Source organism: Eptesicus fuscus, chromosome 25 (assembly GCF_027574615.1).
Source record: "Eptesicus fuscus isolate TK198812 chromosome 25, DD_ASM_mEF_20220401, whole genome shotgun sequence".
NCBI classification, from domain to species: Eukaryota; Metazoa; Chordata; class Mammalia; order Chiroptera; family Vespertilionidae; genus Eptesicus; species Eptesicus fuscus.
In genome coordinates, this window is record NC_072497.1 from 11,863,608 (window position 1) to 11,878,663 (window position 15,056).

At 43.6% G+C, this 15,056-nt stretch overlaps 1 long non-coding RNA gene across 1 annotated transcript; it reads left to right on the forward strand.

The window, feature by feature from the left end:
• Positions 1 to 5,393: 5,393 nt before the first annotated feature.
• On the forward strand, positions 5,394 to 14,789 carry LOC129148364 (uncharacterized). Its single transcript, XR_008555428.1, has 3 exons — positions 5,394 to 5,457; positions 9,673 to 9,770; positions 14,773 to 14,789. It is a non-coding gene; the product is annotated as an uncharacterized LOC129148364 (long non-coding RNA).
• Positions 14,790 to 15,056: the final 267 nt, after the last annotated feature.

Below are 15,056 nucleotides of genomic sequence, written 5' to 3' on the forward strand. Positions count from 1 at the left end.
TATAATTTATATGCTGATTTTCACCTAGCAATAATTTCACAAGCCTTTTTCCAAGTGCTGGAGAGCCCTAATCATTCTTTTTTTCTACACCACATGGTCTCCATTATTCAATTAATTGTTGTATCCTGTGGTTAGAAATTCAGGTTGCTTCCAATTCTTCAGGGTTGCTTTTAAGGGATGCGGAAGGTCTGGGCCTAAGTTGGTATTCCCTTTACCCCCATTTTTGACCGATTTTGTTCGCAGATAAGCGTGATGGGATAGTGTCAGTGGAGAAAAGAGTGAAAATACTTGTTTGGCAAGTGATGACGGTGTCCTCTGCTTTCCAAATGCAATGGCTCCATCTCCACTGACACGTATTGTGTATTATTGATGTTTCTATCTATCATTCTCGAGACATTATTGCATCGTTATTGTGTAATACATCATTATGGTGTATTATCGCATCATAATCAAGACATGAGAACCCCTGACAGCGACTTGAGCTCATGTTCCATTTAAGGAATAAACGTGGTTCCTAAACTGGACGAGTAGAAAGTAGAATCTTCGCTTTCCTTTAATAATTAACCAGGTTCTACTTGTCTACATGTTTTACTGTGCGTGTATGTAACTGGGAGCAAAACCATTCATATCCTCTGATTATACATTGCTTATTTACTCTTATGGTCCCTGGGAACACTTGATGACTGGACACAGCAACGATCTAGATTTCCTGCTATGTTCCTCTTAGCTTTTGTTGTTGCGCTGTTGTTGGCAGGGATGGAGGGAGTTCTTTGTTTTTGCCCTATAGGCTTTCATGCTATTTAGTGTCCTCAGTCTTCCCCCCCTCCCACCCCCCCAACTTTTCCAGGCAATTTATCATAGTGGCCAACAATTGCAAAGTAGAATCTTCCAGACATTGTCTTCAAGATAATGTCTCTTGCGCCGGACACAAGAAGTATCCATGGAGTTCCTACGGCTGCATCCTCATATTCTTATGTCCTTTTCTTTGTTTGTTTTTTTAAAAAATATTTTTTATTCATTTCAGATAGGAAGGGGGAGAGAGAGAGAGAGAGAGAGAGAGAGAGAGAGAGAGAGAGAGAGAGAGAGAAACATTAATGATGAAAGAGAATCATTGATCGGCTGCCTCCTGCATGCCCTTACTGGGGATCGAGCCCACAACTGGGTATGTGCCCTTGACAAGAATCGAACCCAGGATCCGTGAGTCCCCAGGCTGATGCCATTGAGCCAAACCAGCTAGGGCTTATGTCCTTTTCTTGGTTAAAGTTTCCCTACAATCATAATTTTTTAAAACATATTCTATCTTATTTAAAATTTTTTTTTCTATTTCAGTTGACATTCAATATTATATTAGTTTCAGGTGTACATAGTGGTTAGACATTTATATAACTAACGATGTGATCCGCCCAAGAAGTCTACCTACTATCCACCATACATAGTTATTAATACATACATATAATACTGTGTATGTATTTTTATTATGTTCTCTAGGCTGTACTTCACTCCCTGTGACTATGTTTTAACTATCAATTTGTACTTCTTAATCCCTTTACCTTTTAACTCAGCCTCCCGACTCCCCTCCCACCTGGAAACCATTAATCTATTTGATTGGAGCATGTAACCCATTTACATTCAAATTAATTACTGATAGGTATGTGGTCTCTGCCATTTTATTATTCATATTCAAAAAAAATTCCCCCCTCCTTCTTCTTAAAGAAATCCCTTTAACATTTCCTGTAATATTGGTTTGATGGTGATGAACTCCATTAGCTTTTTCTTGTTTGGGAAGTTCATTCCTCTTTCCATTCTAAATGATAGCTTTACTGGGTGGAGTAATCTTGGTTGCTAGGTCCTTGCTTTTCATCATTCCCGTCTGGCCTGCAAAGTTTCTGTTGAGAAATCAGCTGACAGTCGTATGGGAGCTCCCGTGTACATAACTAACAGCTTTTCTCTTGCTGCTTTTAAGATTCTCTCTTTGTCTTTAGCCCTTTGGCATTTTAATTACAATGTGTCTGGTGTGGGCCTCTTTGGGTTCATTCTGTTTGGGACTCCCTGTGCTTCCTGGACTTGTCTATTTCCTTTGCCAGGATAGGGAGATTTCCCGTCATTATTTCTTCAAATAGGTTTTCAATTCCTTGCTCTCTTTCTTCTCCTTCTGGCATCCCTGTGATGTGAATGTTGGCATACTTGATGTTGTCCCAGAGGTCCCTTAAATTATCCTCTCTCTCTCTCTCTCTCTCTCTCTCTCTCTTTTGAGATTGTGTGAGCCCTCCTGATGGAGGTGAGCCTTGATTTCTGTTGGGAGGTCAGTGGGTTGGGAATTGACCCCCAAGCTGACAGGCTGTGAGGACTGGCTCTGATTACAGAGGGTGAGCTGTTATGAAGGGGCTGACCGAATGGACAAGGATTCGCTGTAAACCCTTTGGGTGTGTCATTTGCAAGCTAATTGAGTGGGGCTATGGTGTGGTCTGAAGCCCATCACCAGGTGTGTTGGTTCTGAGCCTCTTGGGTGAGGCTCTGGTGGAGGCCCAGGTCAGCTGCTGCCTATTCCCAGCCTGGAGCCACTTAGCAAGAGGTACCGGGCACCCTGAAGCCAGATGCTGCTTGTTTGGGGGTTTTTAGACCTTTCAGAGATTTTAAGGAAGTCTACAGCATGGGCCAGGCCAGCCACTAGTGAGTAACAGCCATTGAAAATGGTCCGGGCCTGAGCGAGAGATGAGAATAAGACTTGAATGTCAAAATTACTCCTTGATCTATGGGCTGTGGAAAGGATGTTGTATTAGCAGGCATGAAAAAAAATGTTTAATCTTGTTGTACATGTTGATCAGCGCTCTTGGGTTGGGGAGGGCCGTGCCCATTGTAAATGAGCAATAATATGTTGAAAGGAATCCTATTTTCTGAGTAGTAGCTCTCAAAATTAGGCTTAAAATATTCAGTAAACCATGTTGCAAACAGATGTGCTGTCATCCAGACTTTGTTGCTTTCTTTGTGGAGCGCAGGCAGAATACATTGAGCCCAATTCGTGTTTTTTTCCTCCCCAATTACAGTTTACATTCAATATTATTTTGTATTAGTCTCAGGTGTACAGTACAGCAGTTAGACAATCTTATATTGTACAAAGTGTTCCTTCTGATATTTCAAGTACCCACATAGATATTACAGTATTATTACAATTTATTTTTAATCCTCACCCGAGGATATTTTTTCCATTGATTTTTTTAGAGAGAGTAGAAGAGAGAGAGAAAGACACTGAGAAATACCGATGTGAGAGGAACACATCCATTGGTTGCCTCCTGCACACGCCAGGGCCCGGGCCGGGGAGAAGGCTACAACCAAGGTACATGCCCTTGGCCAGAATCGAACCTGGGACCCTTTGGTCTACAGGCCGATGCTCTATCCACTGAGCTAAACCAGCTAGGGCACAATTTTTTATTTTTATATGTTTTTTTTTTAAAACATTGTTATTGATTTCAGAGAGGAAGAGAGAGATAGAAACATCAATGATGAGAGAGAATCATTGATCAGCTGCCTCCTGCACACCCCGTACTGGGGATCAAGTCCACACCCCGGGCATGGGAATGAAACCCTGACTGGGAATCAAACCATGACCTCCAGGTTCATAGGTCTACGCTCAGCCATTGAGACACAACGGCCGGGTGAAGACCTGTTGCTTAGCGCAGCTGCCTTGGTGGAGTAGCTCAGCTGGATCCCCTGGACAAGCTGCTGTAGCTCCTCCATCAGCACTTGCTGCTCCCCCCGGCCCTTACGGAGGGAGACGGCTCCTTTCTGCCCAGCTCATGAGCCAACTCCTGTCGCTTCAGGCGTTTCTTCGGCAGCTCCCTCATCCCTCTCCTTCCTCACAGGGTGGAAGAGAGCTGGGCCTTGCTCCGGCTTAGGCTTTGGCCTACGGAATGTTCTGGTTGTTTTGATCTTCGATCCAGACCACTAAACCTTTCTCTGTGTGTCAGCAAAAGAAAGCTGTTTCCCTTCTCTCTCACGTCGATGTTTCCCCGTTTCCCTTCCCTTCCCTTCCCTTCCCTTCCCTTCCCTTTCATTAAAATATTTTTTCTTTTAATCTTCATTGTTGAAAATATTCCATAGGTCCTCCTCCCCCACATTGGCCTCTTCCAGCCCTCTCCTGTCCTCCCCACCCACAACATATTTTTTAAACTTTATTTTTTATCATAGTGCAGATGTCCCCATTCCCCACCCGCACCCCCACCCCTGCTTTGGCCCACCTCAACCCAGCCCCTCCCCTCTGGGCGTCACCACGCTGCTGTCAGTATCCATGGGTTATGGATATATATTCTCTGGCTCATCCCTTCACCGTCTCTCATCCAGCCCCCTTCCCTCTCCCCTCTGACAGCGGTCAGTCTGTTCCATGTATCTATGCCTCTGTTTCTATTTTGTTTGTCAGTTTATTTATTTTTATTTATTTTTAATATTTTTTAAAATATATTTTATTGATTTTTTACAGAGAGGAAGAGAGAGGGATAGAGAGTTAGAAACATCGATGAGGGAGAAACATCGATCAGCTGCCTCCTACACACCCCCTACTGGGGATGTGCCCGCAACCAAGGTACATGCCCCTGACCGGAATCGAACCCGGGACCCTTGAGTCCGCAGGCCGACGCTCTATCCACTGAGCCAAACCGGATTCGGCTTTGTTTGTCAGTTTATTTTACTTATTAGATTCCTATTTACAGTGGCCAAGATCAGGAAACAACCCAAGAGCCCATCAGTAGAGAAGTGGATTAAAAAAATCTGTGGGTACATTTACACAGTGGAATACTACACATCTATAAAAAAGAAGGAAATCTTACCTTTTGCGACAGCCTAGATCCGTGGTCGGCAAACTGCAGCTCACAAGCCACATGCGGCTCTTTGGCCCCTTGAGTGTGGCTCTTCCACAAAATACCACGGCCTGGGCGAGTCTATTTTGAAGAAGTGGTGTTAGAAGAAGTTTCAGTTTAAAAAATTTGGCTCTCAAAAGAAATTTCAATCGTTGTACTGTTGATATTTGGCTCTGTTGACTAATGAGTTTGCCGACCACTGGCCTAGATGGACCTGGAGATTGGTATGCTAAGCAAAGTGAGCCCATCAGAGAAAGAAAAATCACATGATCTCACGTATATGTGGAATCAGCCATTACTTCTTTTGTCATCCTCCTTATCTTTCACATCACCTTTGGGGACTCCAAAGATGTACAGATTAGATCTTCTATTATAGAGCCATAGGTCTCTGAGGCTCTGTTTATTTTTTAAAGTCTATTTGCTCTCTGTGGTTAGATTGGATAATTTCTATTGTTCTGTCATTAAGTTCCGGGGTACTTTTCTCTATTCTGTCCATTCTATTGAATTCATCCCGTGAGTCCTGTGTTCTACAACTTTGCTAAATTCACTTATTATTTATAAGTAGTTTCTATCACTTCTCAGCCTTTTGGCTAAAATCAAGTGTAGTGTAAGTAGTTTCCATAAGACTGGCTACATATATGATCATGTTATCTGTGAATAAATACAGCTTTATTCCTTTATATATAATACATGTCACACACACACACACACACACACACACATATATATATGAATAAATAAATATTCCTTCCGAATATATAAAGGAATAAAGATAGATTTTTAAAAATTCTGACCTATTGCCACAGCTTAAAACTTCCAGTATAATATTGAATAGAAATGGTGAAAATGGACTTCCTGGTCTTATTCTTGAAAGTATTAAAAGAGCATCCAGTCTTTTGTCATTAAGTATAATTCTAGCTGTAGGTTTATCTTTGACGCCTTTTATTAGTTTGAGGGAGTTCTTTTTCCATTCCGAGTTTGATGAGAAATTTTATCAAGCCAGGATGGTTGAATTTTGCCAAATGACCTTTCTACATCTCTTGAGATGATTATATAATCCCTTCCCTTTAGTCTGTAAATATGATGAATTATACGGATTGACTTTTTAATATTAAACCTAACTTGCAAAATCCTCACTAGATCCTCATTTATTATATTTTGTACAGTTGCTGGATTTATTATGCTAATATTTTATTAAGTTTTATATCTGTGCTCATGAGGAAATTAGTTTGAAGTTCCCCCGTAATGCCCGTCTTTCATATTGTTATCAGGATAATAATCCTGATACAAAAATGTAAGTTGGAAAAGGTTCCATCCTTCCTTTATAAGGAGAGTTTTGGTAGGGTTGACATAAAATCTTCCTTACATTTTATAAAACTCACCAGTGAAGCTACATGGGTGGGATCTTTTCTTTTTCTTGGTGGGATGGTATGTTATGAATTCTTTAGAAAGGTCTATAATGTTGGTAAACTTACAACGAATCAAATGAATTTAAGAAGATACACAGATTCGAAATTTCAGAAATGAAAGGATGATGCATCGCCAGATATCCTGCAAACAAACAAGAAAACGATAATACATGCCCAGTTGGCGTGACTCGGTGGTTGAGCATCGACCTATGAACCAGGAGGTCACGGTTCAATTCCCACTCAGGGCACATGCCTGGTTGGGGGGGGGGGGGTCCATCCCCAGGGTGGGGCATGCAGGAGGCAGCTGATCCATGATTCTCTCTCATCATTGTTGTTTATATCTCTCCCTCTCCCTTCCTCTCTGAGCTCAATAAAACATTAAAAAAAAAAAAAAGATTGCAGAAACAACAGACATTTGTCCCTTTACAGTTCTGGAGGGCAACCCTCCCAAATCAAGGTGCCAGCAGGCTTTTGTCCCCCTGAAGGCTGTGGGGGAGACCTGTCTCCAAGCCTTTCTCCTGACTTCCGGTCACTGTGAGCAACCCCTGCATTTCCTTGGCCGGCGGCTGTAGCTCCCCAACCTCTGCTTTTTCCCTGCGTGCTCCCTCGTCTCGAGTCTCTGTCACGTCTCTCGCAGAAGTACACAAGTGATTGGAATCCGGGAGCACTCTAAACCCAGGATTATCTGAACCCAAATATTGAACTTGACCTCATCTGCAAAAACCCCTGTTTTTAATAAGTAAGGTCACGTCGTGTTCTGTGTCCAGGACTTGGGTATATTTTTAGGAGGCAGGCACGATTCCATTTAGAACCGGGGCTCTCCCATGAAATCTGGTATGCAAGGCCGTCTGTGAAATCCGTGTTGCTGGGGCTGAAGTGGGGCCGAGCTGATGGAATGCGAGAAGAAACAGCACCAAGTGCAGGGGGGTTTGGCCAGGAATCCGGAGCCGTAGGCACGCCTGGCCTTCCAACTATGAGGCCCCCCTCTGGGTTTGGTTCTGCCGGTGGACATCGGCGACGAAGTAGCGTTCCGTGGTATTCGATCCCTGCCTGGTGCTTTCTTTCTCTGACTTCTCAAAATCTTAAAAGGTTTAGTTCCCACCTTTAGGGCTAAGGTTTTATTTTTTCGGGCCCTTTGCGGACAGTGGGGAAAAAAATATTTGAGGTTCATTTGTTGCTGTTCTTCCAGGATGAGTTAACTTGGCACTTTTGTCAGAAATCAATTCACCAGAGAAGTGGTTTATTGCTGGGTTTATTTTTTCTTTTTTTAATCGATTTTTAAAAAAAATTGATTTCAGAGAGGACATGAGAGGAGAGGAGAGGAGAGAGCAGGAGAGAAAGAGAGAAACAGAAATGATGAGAGAGCATCATCGGTCGGCTGCCTCATGCACGGCCCACATTGGGGATCGAGCCCGCAGCCCGGGCGTGTGCCCTGAACTGGGAATCGAACGGTGACCGCCTGGTTTAATGGTCAACCACTGAGCCATGCCGGCCAGGCTGGATTTATTTTTCTTATCTATTCATCTCCATGTCTATCCTGAGGCAAGGAACCAACTTTCACTGTGGCTTTACTGTATATCTTTTTAAGAAAATGGCCAACAGGAAAACTATTTGCCTACTTCACATGTATTAGTATTTCCGTGTACATTTTAGAATGAGCTTGGTAATTTCTACCAAAACAAAACAAAAACCCTACTGGGATTTATTTTATATTTCATTGAAACTGTAGATCTGTTACAGAGAACTGACACCTCAGTAAAACTGAGTCTCCAGTGTATGAACTTATTTAGGCTGTCTTTTCTTTTCAATATTTTTTTATTGATATTTTTTAGAGAGAGAAGGGAGAGGGAGATGGAAACGTCGATCGGCTGCCTCCTGCACACCTCCTACTGGGGATTGAGCCTGCAACCTGGTCACGTACCCTGATGGGGAATCGAGCCATTACCTCTTGGTTCATGGGTCAACGCTCAACCCCTGAGCCACACCGGCCAGGCTAGGTTAAGTTATCTTTAACTTATTCTAGCAATGAGGTGTAGTTTTTAATGTAGAACTACTGCACACACTTTGTTAAACTTATTACCAATATTTTATAGATAATACTAGAGGCCCAATGCACGAAATTCCCTCTGGCCGCCAGCAGGCACCCATGACCCTGGCTTCCCTCGCGGCCCCGGCTTTGTCCAGAAGGTTGTCCGGATGGTCATTCTGCTGTTCGGTCTAATTAGCATATTAGCTCTTTATTACATAGGATTATATATATTTCTGGCACCAACTTGAGAACTAGGTTTATAAAATGAGTCCCTCTGGCCCAGTGATTAACTAAACCGACTCACAGGGCTCAGACAGGCTGTTTACTCACAATGTTATTTGTTACAGTAAAATACAATGTTAAAATCTAAAAAAAGAAAGAAAGGGTGAAGTCCCATAGAAACCAGGTGCAAGTTTTCAGTTATCTTGAATAACACACACAGACATACACAATACATGGCATTTAAAATAATATATATATTTAACACATGTTTAAATGGCATTCTAAATGCTATGTTAAATTATATTTTCCAACTGTAAATGGTATAGCTATAAAATTGATTTTTGTATAGATATTCTTTAAAACATGTTTTTATCGATTTTAGAGAGAGAGAGCCTGCAACCTGGGCATGTGCCCTGACCAGGAATCAAAGCTAGCAACCTCTTGGTGCATGGGTGACTCCCAACCAAATGAGTTACCCCCGCCAGACGATTTTTGTGTATTTTTTAACTAGTGGCCCGGTGCACGAATTCATGCACATTGAAAAAAAATAATTAGAAGAAATATTTTAACCCTTTGCACTCGCTTGCTTTTTTCTCAATTCCTTTATTCTAATGCTAACTGTATCGAGTCACACTCGACATCCGAGTGCAAAAGGTTAATATTGCTATTTGCCCTTTCTCCCTCAGTGCCTGGGAGTCGGGCGGCGGCCCCGCCCTCCACTGCCACCACCGCTGTCACCATCTGCGTGGCGATCGGTGGGGCAATCGGCCCCCACTCTCGAACCCGTCTTGGCCTGGCACCGCCCACTCACCTGCTCCACCATCCCACCGTGGTCCTGCTCTCATCGGGGCCGGCAGCACCTCCGCTGCCACCGCCCCCTGGTGGTCAGTGCACGTCATAGCGAGCGGTCGAACTCCTGGTCTCCCAGTCGAACTCCCAGTCAAGGGACAATTTGCATATTAGGCTTTTATTATATAGGATCTTGCAATCTTGCTATACTCATTACTAAATCTGGTAGTGTTTTTTTGTGTGTTTTTTTTTTAAGATTTCTCAGAATAAGTTTCTTCACAGAGATACATGTTTAATCTACATATAAAGGAAGTTTTGCCTGTTACATTCTAACCTGTCTGGATTTTTATTTGTTTTTCTTGCTTGATTGCAGTGACTAGAAACTGGGATACAACGTTGACTGAGAAGTGGTGACAGAGGATGTCGTGCTGTTTTCTCTTCTTAAGCAGAACGCACCCAGTACTTCCTCCAGTGAGTTTGATGCTATTTGTAGTTGTTTCATAGATTTTTTAAAAATCAGCTTGAAGACCTCTCTTCTAATCATATGTTTTTTTGACAAATCTTATCATAAATGGCTGTGATTTAGTTATATGAATTTTCTGCATTTACTAAGATGGTCATATGATTTTTCTCACTTATTATATAAGTATGGTAAATTACACTGGTTAATTTTTAAAATATTTTTGTTGATTTCAGAGAGGAAGGGAGAGGGGGAGAGAGATAGAAACATCAATGATGACAGAAAATCATTGATAGGCTGCTTCCTGCACACCCTACTGGGGACTGAGCCCGCAACCCGGGCAAGTGCCCTTGCCGGAATCGAACCCGGGATCCTTCAGTCCGAAGGCCAATGCTCTATCCACTGAGCAAAACCAGCGAGGGCTCCATTGGTTAATTTTAAGTGTGCAAGGAACCTTATACTTCAGGGGGAAATCCTATTTGGTCCTCGAGGATTAGACATTGAAAATATTCTGGGACTCCATTTACTCATGGTTTGTTAAATATTTTTGCTGCTGTGTTCATGGGGAAAAATTGGTGTTCAATCTTGGCCTTTTAATTTCTGAAAGTTCTTTTTATTTAAAAAAAAATTCAGGTAATGATGGATTCATACCATCCGAGAGGGGATGTGCAGGAAAGGGTTAACCCAGCAGGCCACAGTTGCTCAACCCTGACTGATTCCAAGAAAAACATGTCTTCAGGGCCCATCCTTGGCCCAGTCTTGGGAGATAATCTCTTAAAACCCTTGGAATATCCTGTCTTGATAAGCAGTGGTTGTGCAGGGAGGCCTTGGACCCCCTAATACCACCCTGATAAGATAGTTTATTCTAACAGTGTGATTTATGGCAAACGGCTGAGTGTGCTCTGCAGGCCTGGCGTTTGCAGGGCTGTTGGTTAGTTATGAGGATGGGGCTCCCATGAGCGGTCCTCAGGCCCCCCTCCCCCCCCCACACACACACAAAGGTTCCCACGAGCTTTCTCGTGGATGGGAGTTCCCACCTGTCCTCACACGCCGCTGCCACGGGAAATGGGCACATCCTTATGGCTCCCCGGGGAGAGGACAACTGAAAGCTTGCTGGTGATTGCTCTTGGACTTCGCCCAGGCACCCTTTTTGTGTGTGTGTGTGGTTGTAATCATTAATTGTCCAGTGGGACCTCGTTTCTCAAACTTTATTGATTCCGGAAGGCTGTTCGAAAACCGAATCATCTTGTCCCGCTAGAAAGGATGTAAATGGAACGAGTCTGTTCCAACCCCCCTCCCCCACCCAAACGATTCCCTGTGATAACCTTTCTTATGTACTCTTTCATCTAGAAGTGAACACTGTAAAAACAAGGACATGAAATGTAAATGAACATTTGATAGAAAGGAAAGGAAATGTATATAAAAAATTAACCATCATTATAAGCAGCAACAAAAGCAATCCCCCCCCCCAATAAAAAACCAACAACAACCCATGAAAATATTCACAGCACAATATCCTGAGATTTGAACAGTGGGAAAGTGAACTCCCATTCGCGAATTCCTTTGTCGCCTGAGAGATGTGTGACTGATCGTATCCACATGAAAGGGTGGTCCGATTGAGAAGCGAATTGTTCAAGATGGGAGACATTCAAGAAACGAGGTTCTACTGTGTTGGGGTGACTCTGGTTAATACCATGGTATGTGTCCGCGGACAATTCTATGACGTATCATCGACACATTGCATCGTGTGCCCACCACCCAGAGTCTAATCTCCTGTCACCGTATCTGTGACCCCTTTACCCTGTTCCTCCTTCCTCACCCCCTTTCCCGCGGGTAACCACCATTCTGTTGTCTGTGCCTGGGAGTTTGTTTTTTTTTTATCATTCGCTGCTTCCTGTTTTATGTCCCACATAGGAGTGACATCCTACGTTGCTTATCTTTTTCCATCTGACTTCTTCCACTGAGCATGCTACGCTCAAGACTCATCCCTGGTGCCTCAGATGGCGGGTGCTCATCCTTCAGCCTTTTGTACGGCTGAGTAGTATTCCACGGTGTGTAGCATGTGCCACATCTTCTTTATCCAGTCGCCCATCAATGCCTTTGGGCCCTTATGATCCACACACTCTGATATAAGTTTGAAAGTATCTGGAAATCGCCGTTAATGCAGAACTGGAATTTATATGGCAAAACCCCCGGGGGTCACCCCACTGTGATTGCTGAGGTTTGGAACCAGAAGATTTCCAGACACGGCCGTACATTAAAACCGTGTGAGAGACAGTGATTGGCTTCCTGTTGGCATAACGACAACGGTCCTTAAGACCAAAAAGGCACCTGATAAACGTGAAACCTGAAATGTCCATCATAACTTTTGTAATGGCTACCTCCAGTCTGTTCTCTTGTGTGTGTTTTTGAGTTTCATTATTTCTTTCTTTATCTCTCTATCCTTTATGATTTTTACTTTTCAATTACAGTTGACATTCGGTATTACGGTGTGTTAGCTTCAGGCGTACAGCGTCCGTGGTTAGATAATCAGATACTTTACAAACTGGTCCCCCGATATTTCCAGCACCCACCTGGCACCACGCATGGTTGTCACAATATTATTGTGACTCTCTTCCCTACGCTGTACTTCAATCCCCATGACTGCTCTGTAACCACCCATCTGTACTTCTCAATCCCTCCACCTTTTTCACCCAGCCCCCCAACCCCGGTCCCATCTGACAACCCTCAGTCTGTTCCCTAGAGTTAGGAGTCTCTTTCTGTTTGGTTTTATTTCATATGGTATTTTTCTTCCTTCATCTGACTTACTTCACTTAGCATAATACCCTCTAGGTCCATCCATGTTGTCTCAAATGGTAAGACTTCATTCTTTTTTTATGGCTGAGTAATATTCCGTTACACACACACACACACACACACACACACACACACACACACACAATTTAAATTTCTTTGGATTCCACGTGTCAGTGTGATCATACAGCCCTTGTCTTTCTCTGGCTGAGTCGCTCCCCTTAGCATATGCCCTCAAGGTTTATCCTCCAGGTTGTCATCCATGACAAGCTTTTCATTCTTTTTATGGCTGACGAGTATTCCCGTGTACGACCAGGTACCTCCTGCTTTTCGAAAGGTGGCCGACGCCACTTCCCTTTTCCAGAAGGCCTACCTCAGTGCCTGTGTTCACTGAGCGAAGGACGTCCAAGAGGGATTTCGCTTTTACCCAAAAAAGGGCAAAAGAGCAAACAGAGTGTCCAGTGCTGTTTTGCAGCCACAAACAGAGGCAGTGAGAATGGCCGAGGCAGGCCTCTTCCCAGGGCCAGGCGCCGAGGCTAAGCCGGAGGCCGCCATCGCCGCTCTCAGAACCGCGCCTGAACATCTGGGCGTTATCTCGGTTTATGTTGCGCATTCCTGCTCCTGCTACGTGTTGCTGTGATGGCAGATTTTATGTGATACTTGGGATGGTTTGGTGGGTTATTTTTGGAGCCTGGGAACACTGAACATTTTTTTCTCATAGAAATCAATCGTTTCTCATAGAAATTAATAGTTCCTCGGATAAATGAATAGCTCAGGTGGTTAGAGCCTCATCCTGATACACCATGGTTGCGGGTTTGATCTCTAGTCAGGGCACAAGCAAGAAGCAACCCATGAATGCATTACTAAGTGGAACAACAAATGGATGTTTCTCTCTCTCTCTCTCTTTCTCTCTCTTTCAAATCAATTAAAAAATCATTAGTCATTGCTTCTTCATTTTATGCCATTTCTGTTTATCTGCTTATTAAAAGTTTTAAAACTTTAAATAAATATTTTTTATTGATTTCAGAGAGGAAGGGAGAGGGAGAGAGATAGAAACATCCATGATGAGAGAGAATCATGGATTAGCTGCCTCCTGCACGCCCCAGCCTGTAATCGAGGTACGTGCCCTTGGCTGGAATCAACCTGTGACCCTTCAGTCCATGGGCCGACGCTCTATCCACTGAGCCAAACCAGCTAGGACTATGATGCGATATTGCACTGTAGTTTTCATTTGCATTTTTCTGATGATGAGTGATGTTAGGCAGCTTTTCCTGTACCTGTTGGCCATTTCAATATCTTTCTTAGAAAAATGTCTATTCAGGTCCTTTGCCCATTTATTAACAATAGATTTTTTTAAAAATTACATTGGATGGGGTGACATTGGTTAATAAGATTATAGAGGCTTCAAGCATCCATTTCTCCGATACATCGTCTGTTGTACGATTTCCCTGTATATTGTGGAAATTCACTGCACATCAGACACGATCAGCAAATATTTTTTCTCATTCCATCGGTTATCTTCTCAGCCATAGTTCCCTAACTCCCTGTTTACTTTTGAATCTCTGTTCTTGTGTTTGGATAGTTTATTCTTGCAATATCTTACATTTTTCCCACTTCCCCGCAGTATTTAATCTTTGGCCTTTCCGATGCATGGTTCGCTTCACTGTCGATACTGCCCAGCTCTACACGTTTAATTTTTTTTTTTTTAATTTTTGGATGCCCTATGTTGTTCCTATTCTGTTCAAGTTTTCTTTGAATCTTTGGGCCTTGATGTCAAATGGGTTTTCACTTATTTGCTAAACCCATCCTCTCTCTCACTCCCGAGTCCTATTTATTTTTACAGACTTCTCTTGGTGTGGGGTCTCAGCGTCCTTTTTCTTTGCATACCTGGAGATGTTTGTTTTGTATATTGAGATTTGTGGCTTTTACATCGCTGATCACCTGGATTTTTATTTTTTCTGCCTTTTTTAAAAGAAAGTTGACGTTGTTTGGACAGGTGATTAAAACATGGCCTGTGTGGCTCAGTAGGTTGGGCATCGTCCCCTGCACCGAAAGGTTGCAGGTTCGATTCCCGGTCAGGGCACAGGCCCGGGTTGCGGGCTCCATCGCCAGTGTGGGACGTGCAGGAGGCAGCCGATCCATGCTTCTCTCTCATCATGGATGTTTTCTCTTCCTCTCCCTCACCCTTCCTCTCTGAAATCAATAAAAATACATAAAAAGAAGAAGTAGAACAGGACGGCCCCAGCTTTGGACACGATGCTTGCGCGTGTGCCACGTGCGCCATCCACTTCATCTCGCACTCCGACCCCGGAGGGAAGGGACTCGGCAGACGCCCGCGTGAATAAACCTAAACCCAGTGCAGCGTGCTCGAAACCAGGGCTCTTCAGAGAACGGGGTGTCAGGGTGTAGGTGTGGAGAGGGTGTGGGTGGGGGGGCACAGCTGCTGGCAGCCTGGGGCACGGTGTTTGGGAAAGGGGACGGGGGGGGGGGTCCTCTTTGTGCCT